This window comes from Thalia democratica, unplaced genomic scaffold (genome assembly GCF_965202585.1).
Source record: "Thalia democratica unplaced genomic scaffold, ktThaDemo2.hap1.1 HAP1_SCAFFOLD_94, whole genome shotgun sequence".
NCBI lineage: Eukaryota > Metazoa > Chordata > Thaliacea > Salpida > Salpidae > Thalia > Thalia democratica.
This window is the reverse complement of record NW_028139263.1, coordinates 7,501-17,500: the sequence shown is the minus strand read 5'-3', so window position 1 is coordinate 17,500 and position 10,000 is coordinate 7,501. Positions and strand designations below refer to the sequence as shown.

Here is a 10,000-nt window from a genome sequence, read left to right as displayed (position 1 = left end):
AATAGAAAAATTTTCCAAAAAAATAAAAAGTCGAAATTCGAAAAAAGAAGAAAAGTGGTCCTTTTCTAGGAGTTTTTTATTCCCAAAAAATGGGTCGATGTCCCCGTAACCCCTAAAAAAAGGGGGTCGAAATAACATTTTTTCATCATGCTTCAAATGGGCTGAAAAATTTTTTACGGGGTCTCTGGACCAAATAAAAACGATCTGTCGAGTCAGAATTCCAAAAATCGAAAATTCCCGAAATTTCTGTACTTAAGAGGCGGGGCGCCCACTATCGACAAAAGTGTGCCGAAACCCACAAACGTTGTGTTACGCGCGCTAAAATAAATACAAGCCTGATCGCTGAAAATGTATTCTATTTGAATAAGGTAAGTATCAACACCAAGGAAGCAATTCCTTTATTATAAATTCATACTCTGACATTGCGCTAATATTGCTCGTGATTGTTATTTAGTTAAAAGATATAATTTATATTACTTTTATTTTATTTTTATTTTACTTCTATATAATAATTATTTTATATTTTATTAAAAAATTTCTTGTTTAGTTTCTAAGCAACCACAGTTACGTTTATATGTTTAATTCTATTGTATTTTATATTTATCGATAATTTAATAAAAGTTTTAAAAGACTATTCTGGTTTTCCACGCTCTCTTCAAAAATGTGAGTTCTTTTAATTCTTCCACTTAATTATTCATTTTAAAGTAAACAACTAGTTATACATATTATTATAATGTATGTGTATTATATACTATCATTTTATAACATAAACATAGTTGAGTTATTAAATTAAACGTCAAATATTTTATTACCTTAAATTAAGTTATATTTATTATATAATCTATAATTATAAGTTATATAATTATAAGTTATAAATTATTTATTCGTAAAATCTGATGTAGTATGAGATATTCTTTAGAAAACTATAACTAACTATAAATATTCTTGTATATATAAGTCCATCTATAAATAGAACAATGAGAAATAGTAAAACAAACTAAACACAACATGTTACCGAAATGTTTATTTTAACAATATTTTTTATTTAGTTTAATCACTTAATAAACTTTACTTCTAATTATCATAGTATTAAATATAGAATATAGTTAACAATCTTTTAAACAAAGTTTTTAATAAAGTTGCAGGGAGTAATTGTAATTAAAACACCAAAAAAAAAAGGTTTTAATAAAAAAATACTTACATCAAGTTAAAATTTTATAAGGAATAATTTTAAAATATCAAATCGATTGTAAATTAAGTGCAAATAGGTTTTTTAAACAAACCGAAGGGTTTATAAAGGCTTGTAAACGCTTTCAAACGCCTACGACCATACCACACTGAGCACACCCCATCTCGTCCGATCTGGGAAGTTAAGCAGTGTCGGGCGTGGTTAGTACTTAGATGGGTGACCGCTTGGGAATACCACGTGCCGTAGGCTTTTACTTTTTGAATTCATCTTTTTTGTTTTATTTTTCTTTCTGACCTATTTATACTTATTACTCGTTTATTTACATTTCTTTAACGCTTAAAAGAAAAGAAAATTCTAGTTATTAGAAAACAAAAACCTTAGCCAATCAGATAACGTTATTTGCTGTTTAAACCAATTAAAGCGCTAAAAAAGTGGTTTGACCAGTTTGAGATATCGAAAAAATAATGGCACCATCTTGTAGAGTACAATTTTCTGAGTTAAAATTAATACAATTAGTCTTTTATACTAAAACTTAAAAGTCTTTTTGTCCACAAACAACTAAAAGCCTGGCTACTTGAAAAATCAAACAAAAATAAATTTTGAACTTTTGTATTGTGAGTCATAATAAGTTATTTACTGTTACCAACAGATACTAGCAAAAGCTTTTTAAAGTTTTGTATTAACTTAATGTATTTGTAATTACTTTTACTTAAAAGAGACTATTGAGTTACGTTTACTTAGTTTACTTTTGTATGTGTATTAAATATATAGCAATTTTGTTTGAACTTAAATAAGGACTATTAAACTTTTAAAAGAAAACTATCAAAGTTTACTAACTCAAAAGCTAAATCTTAGTTTTATTGTTATAAACATTTATGTTGTAATTTACTAATAACTAAATGAGTTTATTTCAAACAAAAAGAATTAAATAATGTTATGTCAAGCCTACTATATGAGGTATATAGGTATATAAGGTATACAAGCTTATGTTTGAAAGTTATAATAATAAAAATAAAAATAAATATTTAGTTGGTAAAATTTGTATGTTTTAATATGCTTTGAAATTAGAGTTAGTATAGAAGTTTTTTTTTAAATATAATAAATATAAATATTTAGTTACTAATAATAAACTAAAATACCAATTTTGTAGTTATTACAAAAAAAAAACTTATCTTACTTAAAGTTCACTGTAATTGAAATATTATACAAAAGCTTCATTATTATAAGCTTTGAATAACTTTACTTCATAACTATATTCATGTTTGCATATTTAAACTATAAAAAGTTAGTGTTTTGTGTATTGACTTTATGATTATTTTATTTTAGTAACTGTTAGTTTTATACTTTAATAAAAGAAATATGGTTAACAAGTAAGTTAAAAATGAAAGAAGCCTAAAAAAAACACACTAATTAACTGCTTATTCAATAGTTTGATTATTTAATTATTTTTCTGTTATATAGTTTAATCTTATTGTATAAAAAATACAGAGGTTTAAAGTAAGTTTGAATAAAAATAAAACAAAACATATAAAATAAGCATTAGTTCAAATACATAGTTTTTTTTTTAATGTTCGCGATGGAGAAAACAATGGAGAAAATTTAATTCTTTAATAATAAGTAGTAATTTAAATAAAAAATAATACAAATAAAGTTATACAATATATATACAATAGTTTGTCAAACTAGGCAAAAAAGAGTAGGCCACCACTACAATCCAATGTTCCAACTGGAAATTCAATGAGATCGTTACTGTACTTGTGATGAACGTTGATAATCCCCAAGATTGTAAGTCGAAGGCCTTACCCAACCTAACCAGCGCACTGGTTTTCTTACAACTGAATTAATCAACATTTAATATTGAATATAATCATTATTGATAGATAGAGGAATGTTGACAATCAACAACAGATTGTAAGTCAAAGGCATTACTCGACCCAAGTACCCACAACCTAGATTGAACAACATTTATTAGATAGATTTGTTTATTGATAGATAGAGGAATATTGACAATCCACAACAGATTGTAAGTCAAAGGCATTACTCGACCCAAGTACCCACAACCTAGATTGAACAACATTTGTTAGATAGATTTGTTAGATAGATAGATAGATAGTACAGTATAATCTCAAAGAATTTGAAGTTGAACATTGAACAATAGTGGCCACCATTTCAGGCCTGCTGGCAGCTAGATTACAGCCCCCGGCTACGCAGACCTGCAATATTGATGAAAAAAAACAGTATATATATTTCCGAATCTGAATTTGAGTACTTTTTATATATTATTAACAAAATTTTTTAGGGGTAATATCTGTTTAGTTTTTTAATATATCTTTAAAATAAAACACTAAGTTAATAATATAATAATAATAAAATAATAATATTTTGTTTTTAATTCGTTAATAAAATTATTTAATAATATTATATATTAAATGTATATAATAAGTTTAAGTAATAAAATAAATATAATATAACAAATATATTGTATAATAATAATTTTAAAATTAGTAAAAAAAAAATAAACATAGTTGAGTTATCAAATTAAAAAAACTAGAACGTCAAGTATTTAATTACTAAAATTAATTTAATTAAAAAAAAATCTCAGGTAGTCTAAAATGTCAGGAATTATTTAAAAATAAATATATATATAAATATAAATTTAAAACTTATTATATTGAAAAGATTGATGAATAATACTCTTGAATGTATGCAATGTTTGTATTTGTAATGCAATAACATAAATGGATAGATCAATGACAAATTGTAAACATATTGTATTATTTTATTTTACGATTTTATTTTATTTATTTAGTTTAATAATTCAATAAACTTTACTTCTACTTGTCCTGGTCTTAGGTAATTTATAGATAGCAATTATTTAAACAAACACTTTTGTACAGTTACAATACAGTTTTAGTACAGTTTGGGAGTAACTGTTGATAAAAAAAAGAAAAAAAAAGGTTAATTCAGGTTAAAATTTTATAAGGATTAATTTTAAAATATCAAATCGATTGTAAATCAAGTGCAAATAGGTTTTTTAAACAAACCGAAGGGTTTATAAAGGCTTGTAAACGCTTTCAAACGCCTACGACCATACCACACTGAGCACACCCCATCTCGTCCGATCTGGGAAGTTAAGCAGTGTCGGGCGTGGTTAGTACTTAGATGGGTGACCGCTTGGGAATACCACGTGCCGTAGGCTTTTGCCTTTTGAATTCATCTTTTTTGTACTATTTTTCTTTCTGACCTATTTATACTTATTACTCGTTTATTTACATTTCTTTAACGCTTAAAAGAAAAGTAAATTCTAGTTATTAGCAAATAAAAACGTAAGCCAATCAGATAACGTTATTTGCTGTTTAAACCAATTAGAGCGCTAAAAAAGTGGTTTGACCAGGTTGAGATATCGAAAAAATAATGGCACCATCTTGTAGAGTACAATTTTCTGAGTTAAAATTAATACAATTAGTCATTTATACTAAAACTTTAAAGTCTTTTTGTCCATAAACAAATAAAAGCGTAGCTACTTGAAAAATCAAACGAAAATAAATTTTGCACTTTTGTATTGTGAGTCATAATAAGTTATTTACTGTTACCAACAGATACTAGCAAAAGCTTTTTAAAGTTTTGTATTAACTTAATGTATTTGTACTTAGTTTAAATTAATAGAGTTTATTTGGTTTACTTTATTATGTGTATTGAATGTGCTAGTATCTAAAAATAAATACAACTAAAACAAAACAAACAAGGAGAGTACTTGAATAGAACCAACACAATTTACAGACCAGTTGTGTACTAAATTTAAAGCAATTCTGAATAGTGAATATGCAATTATTATTATAAGTTCAAAGTTCACTTTAATTTAAATTAATGTATTTTTTAAATTGGTTTTATTTAATAGATAGTAGTGAATTACTTTATTTAATTTACTTTAGTAAGTGTTGTATAACTTTATTTGAACCAGAAGCAAAACGGGATTATACTTTCAATAAACTACACAATTTACAGACCAGTTGTGTACTAAATTTAAAGCAATTCTGAATAGTGAATATGCAATTATTATTATAAGTTCAAAGTTCACTTTAATTTAAATTAATGTATTTAATAGATAGTAGTGAATTACTTTATTTAATTTACTTTAGTATGTGTTGTATAACTTTATTTAAACCAGAAGCAAAACGGGATTATACTTTCAATAAACTACACAACTTACAGACCAGTTGTGTACTAAATAAAAAGCTATTGTGAATAGTGAATATGCAATTATTATTATAAGTTTATAAGTTTACAGTTTACAAAAGCTTTACAATTTAGTTATTATTTTGTTCATATTTGCATATCTAATTTATGAAAAGTTAGTGTTATGTGTATTGGCTTTTTAATTTCTTTATTTGTAGAACTGTTAGTTTTATATTCTAAAGAAACATGTTTAAATAAATATGTTTAACAAGTAACTTAAAAATGGAAGAAATATATTGTATATATTGAACTATTTATATTTATTCTAGCTATTTGCTTAGTGTATTTATTAATGTGATTATTTTATGTTGTTGTTTGTCTTATAGTTTAATCGTATTGTGTTTAAATATATATAACAAATACAGAGGTTTAAAGTAAGTTTAAATGAAAATAAAATAAGACATATAGTTGAAATATAAGTTTAAAAAAATAGTTTTTTATTTTATTTCTTTGTTTGTTTGATTGTTTGTTTATTATATAATCGCGACGTTTCATTTTATTACTTTTAAGCATACTAAATATAATAATAGGTATAGTTATAGGAAAAATTCAATTAGTTTCTAATGTAATAAAAAAGTTTATTTCCACAAATAAATAAATACCTGAAAAATCAAATGAAAAATAAATTTCGCACTCTTGTATTGTGAGTCATAATAGGTTATTTACTGTTACCAACAGATACTAGCAAAGGCTTTTTAAAGTTCTATGTTAATTCAATGTATTTGTACTTAGTTTTATTAAAATGACAGTATTGATGGTTACGTTTATTAAGTATGTTTATTTAACGTTATGTAACTCAAGTAAAACCAGAAGCAAAAAGGGAGACTACTTTAAATAAACTACATCATTTATTGTTATATATAACTCTAATAAAACCAGAAGCAAAAAGGGAGACTACTTTAAATGAACTACACAAATTAAAAATATATTATCAAATATAAATCAATCGTGTTGTGTTTCAAAATACATGTTTCAAATAATGTTTTACAAGTATTTATCAGTTATTTAGTTTTCTTTTTATAGTTTAGCCGTATTGTTTTATTTATTTGTTATTATTTTTATTTAATTGTTTGCTTATTATATTTATCGCGATGTGCTTAAAAGAATAGAACAAATACAAAAGTTTAAATTGTAAGTTTTAAATAAAATAAAATGAAACGTACAAAATAAGCTTATGATTTATTATTATTATTATTATTATTTTTATTTCATTGTTTGTTTATTATATCTATCGCGATCTGCTTAAAAAAATAAAACGAGTATTAAGGTTTGAAAAGTAAGTTTAAATAAAAATAAAATGAAACATATAAAATAAGCTTATGTTTTTTTTTTTTTTTTCATTTTTATTTATTTTTATTTAATTGTTTGTTTATTATATTTATCGCGATCTGCTTAAAAAAATAAAACGAGTATTAAGGTTTGAAAAGTAAGTTTAAATAAAAATAAAATGAAACATATAAAATAAGCTTATGTTATTTTTTTTTTTTTTTTTTTATTATTATTATTTTTAATCAATTTTTTGTTTATTATATTTATCGCAATGTGCTTAAAACGATAAAACAAATATAAAGATTTAAAAAGTAAGTTTAAATAAAAAATAATACAAATAAAGCTTATTTATAATAAACAAACATATTTAAAACATTAAAAAAAGTAGTTTATATATATTATTTTTTATTTATTTCTTTTAAACATATTAAATAAAGTATAAAAAAAGTATTAAAACATTTAAACGTAGCATAAATAAGCTTAAAATATTAAAAAAATTGAAAAGAAACAAAGAAATTAAAAAAAAATCGGGAAAAATCGGCAAAAAAGTTCAACAGCAACATTTGAGCATCATACACGTATGCATTACTTTACACTAGTGAGAGAGACGTGTTTGTGCGTTCGGTCGACTTGGCGAGAAAGCGGGCTTAAAGCATTACTGTTTAGCACCCGAGGCGCGGCTATTGCAGCGGCGGCGAACGTGCTATGTAAACGCATCGGAGCAGCGTATGAAAAACTACAAGCGTCCAGCGGCGGTAGGCTTATAGCTTTGCGAAGTCGTCGAGACGAGTAGCCGACGCAGGCAGGCACGGCTCGAGGCGGGTAACTGCAGCAGACAGATGGCGTGTTGCTGCTGACGAGTTAACCGGCAGAAGGCAAACGGTTGGTCGGGAGAAAGAACAGTCAGTTGTATAGCTGCATGCTGCAGTCGACGCGGGCTGGCGCTTTAAACAGCAAAAGGCCGGCGCCGACTTTCAGTAACGTTCGCAAGGCTTTTAAGCCGAGTGATAGAAAAGGTCTGTATTTATACAGTAAAAACGCTCAGTCGAGCAACGGGTTTAAACGCCCTCGGATAGTTATCTGGTTGATCCTGCCAGTAGTCATATGCTTGTCTCAAAGATTAAGCCATGCAAGTGTAAGTACGAGCTCACGTACAGTGAAACTGCGAATGGCTCATTAAATCAGTTATGGTTCATTTGATTGTACGCTTTTACATGGATAACTGTGGCAATTCTAGAGCTAATACATGCGTAAAGCGCCGAACTGACGTGAGGCGCGCATTTATCAGACCAAAACTAACCGGCTTTCGGGTCGTTACAATGGTGACTCTGGATAAGCTTGCGGATCGCACGGCCTAGTGCTGGCGACATCTCATTAAAGCAACTGCCCTATCAACTATCGTCGGTACGGTATCGGCCTACCGAGGTTGTAACGGGTGACGGAGAATCAGGGTTCGATTCCGGAGAGGGAGCCTGAGAAACGGCTACCACATCCAAGGAAGGCAGCAGGCGCGCAAATTACCCATTCCCGGCTCGGGGAGGTAGTGACGAAAAATAACAATGCAGACCTCGTACGAGGTCCTGCAATTGGAATGAGTACACTTTAAACTTTTTAACGAGTATCCATTGGAGGGCAAGTCTGGTGCCAGCAGCCGCGGTAATTCCAGCTCCAAAAGTGTATATTTAAGTTGTTGCGGTTGAAAAGCTCGTAGTTGGATATAGGGACGGCGAGGTTGGTCGGTCGAAAGGCTAGCACTGGCCTCGTTGTTCTTGTTGGTCGGTGCCTTCGCGGTGCTCTTAACTGAGTGTTGCGGTGGTCCGGCAAGTTTACCTTGAAAAAATTAGAGTGTTCAAAGCAGGCTTTACGCTTGTATAATGTTGCATGGAATAATGGAATAGGACCTCGGTTCTATTTTGTTGGTTTTCGGAGCACGAGGTAATGATTAATAGGAACGGACGGGGGCATCCGTACTGTGCCGTTAGAGGTGAAATTCTTGGATCGGCGCAAGACGAACGACTGCGAAAGCATTTGCCAAGAATGTTTTCTTTAATCAAGAGCGAAAGTCAGAGGTTCGAAGACGATCAGATACCGTCCTAGTTCTGACCTTAAACGATGCCGACTAGCGATCGGGCAGTGTCGAACTTAAGAACTGTCCGGCAGCTTCCGGGAAACCAAAGTCTTTGGGTTCCGGGGGAAGTATGGTTGCAAAGCTGAAACTTAAAGGAATTGACGGAAGGGCACCACCAGGAGTGGAGCCTGCGGCTTAATTTGACTCAACACGGGAAATCTCACCCGGCCCGGACACAGCGAGGATTGACAGATTGAGAGCTCTTTCTTGATTCTGTGGGTGGTGGTGCATGGCCGTTCTTAGTTGGTGGAGCGATTTGTCTGGTTAATTCCGATAACGAACGAGACTCTTACTTGCTAAATAGCTGCTCGACCCATTGGGTCGGAGACAACTTCTTAGAGGGACTAGTGGCGTTTAGCCACACGAGATTGAGCAATAACAGGTCTGTGATGCCCTTAGATGTTCGGGGCCGCACGCGCGCTACACTGACCGGATCATCGTGTGTTCCCTAGGCCGAAAGGTCCGGGTAATCCGTTGAACCCCGGTCGTGCTAGGGATAGGGACTTGCAATTGTTTCCCTTGAACGAGGAATTCCCAGTAAGCGCGAGTCATTAGCTTGCGTTGATTACGTCCCTGCCCTTTGTACACACCGCCCGTCGCTACTACCGATTGAATGGTTTAGTGAGGTCCTCCGATTGAGCCTGGTACGTGCGGCAACGCACTCGCCGGTGTTCGAAAAGACGATCGAACTTGATCATTTAGAGGAAGTAAAAGTCGTAACAAGGTTTCCGTAGGTGAACCTGCGGAAGGATCATTAACGAATCGAAATTTGATTTCAAGCGACGTCTCTTCTTCGAAGGGACCGAGCCCTGTAACTGTTATAGTTCGGTCGCGTTGCTTCCTGACAGCGGGAGTAATAATTCAGCACGCAAGTGCTGGCGCGGCCGCTTCTTTTTGAACACGATTTTTTGGTTGCATTGAGATTGATTAACACGAGAGATCTCTTAGCGGTGGATCACTCGGCTCGAGCGTCGATGAAGGACGGAGCTAGCTCCGAGAAGTAATGTGAATTGCAGGACACATTGAGCATCGATATTCTGAACGCGTATTGCGGCCTCGGGTAATCCTGGGGCCACGTCCGTCTCAGGGTCTTTAACACACCGATCCTTTCATTAGTTTGAAAGTGCCTGCGACTCGTTTCTTAATTAAGGAGCGTGTCGTCAAAGACAGCTGGTCTG

The 10,000-nt window shown here is 30.9% G+C and overlaps 4 non-coding genes across 4 annotated transcripts; all 4 read left to right on the top strand.

The window, feature by feature from the left end:
• The first annotated feature begins 1,319 nt into the window (after positions 1-1,319).
• Positions 1,320-1,438, top strand: LOC145845610 (5S ribosomal RNA). The gene has a single exon (XR_014370467.1). It is a non-coding gene; the product is annotated as a 5S ribosomal RNA (ribosomal RNA).
• Positions 1,439-4,269: 2,831 nt separating this feature from the next.
• LOC145845599 (5S ribosomal RNA) lies at positions 4,270-4,388 on the top strand. The gene has a single exon (XR_014370456.1). It is a non-coding gene; the product is annotated as a 5S ribosomal RNA (ribosomal RNA).
• Positions 4,389-7,771: 3,383 nt separating this feature from the next.
• LOC145845638 (small subunit ribosomal RNA) lies at positions 7,772-9,579 on the top strand. Its single transcript, XR_014370494.1, has one exon. It is a non-coding gene; the product is annotated as a small subunit ribosomal RNA (ribosomal RNA).
• A 182-nt stretch (positions 9,580-9,761) lies between these two features.
• On the top strand, positions 9,762-9,914 carry LOC145845604 (5.8S ribosomal RNA). The gene has a single exon (XR_014370461.1). It is a non-coding gene; the product is annotated as a 5.8S ribosomal RNA (ribosomal RNA).
• The last annotated feature ends 86 nt before the right edge of the window (positions 9,915-10,000 follow it).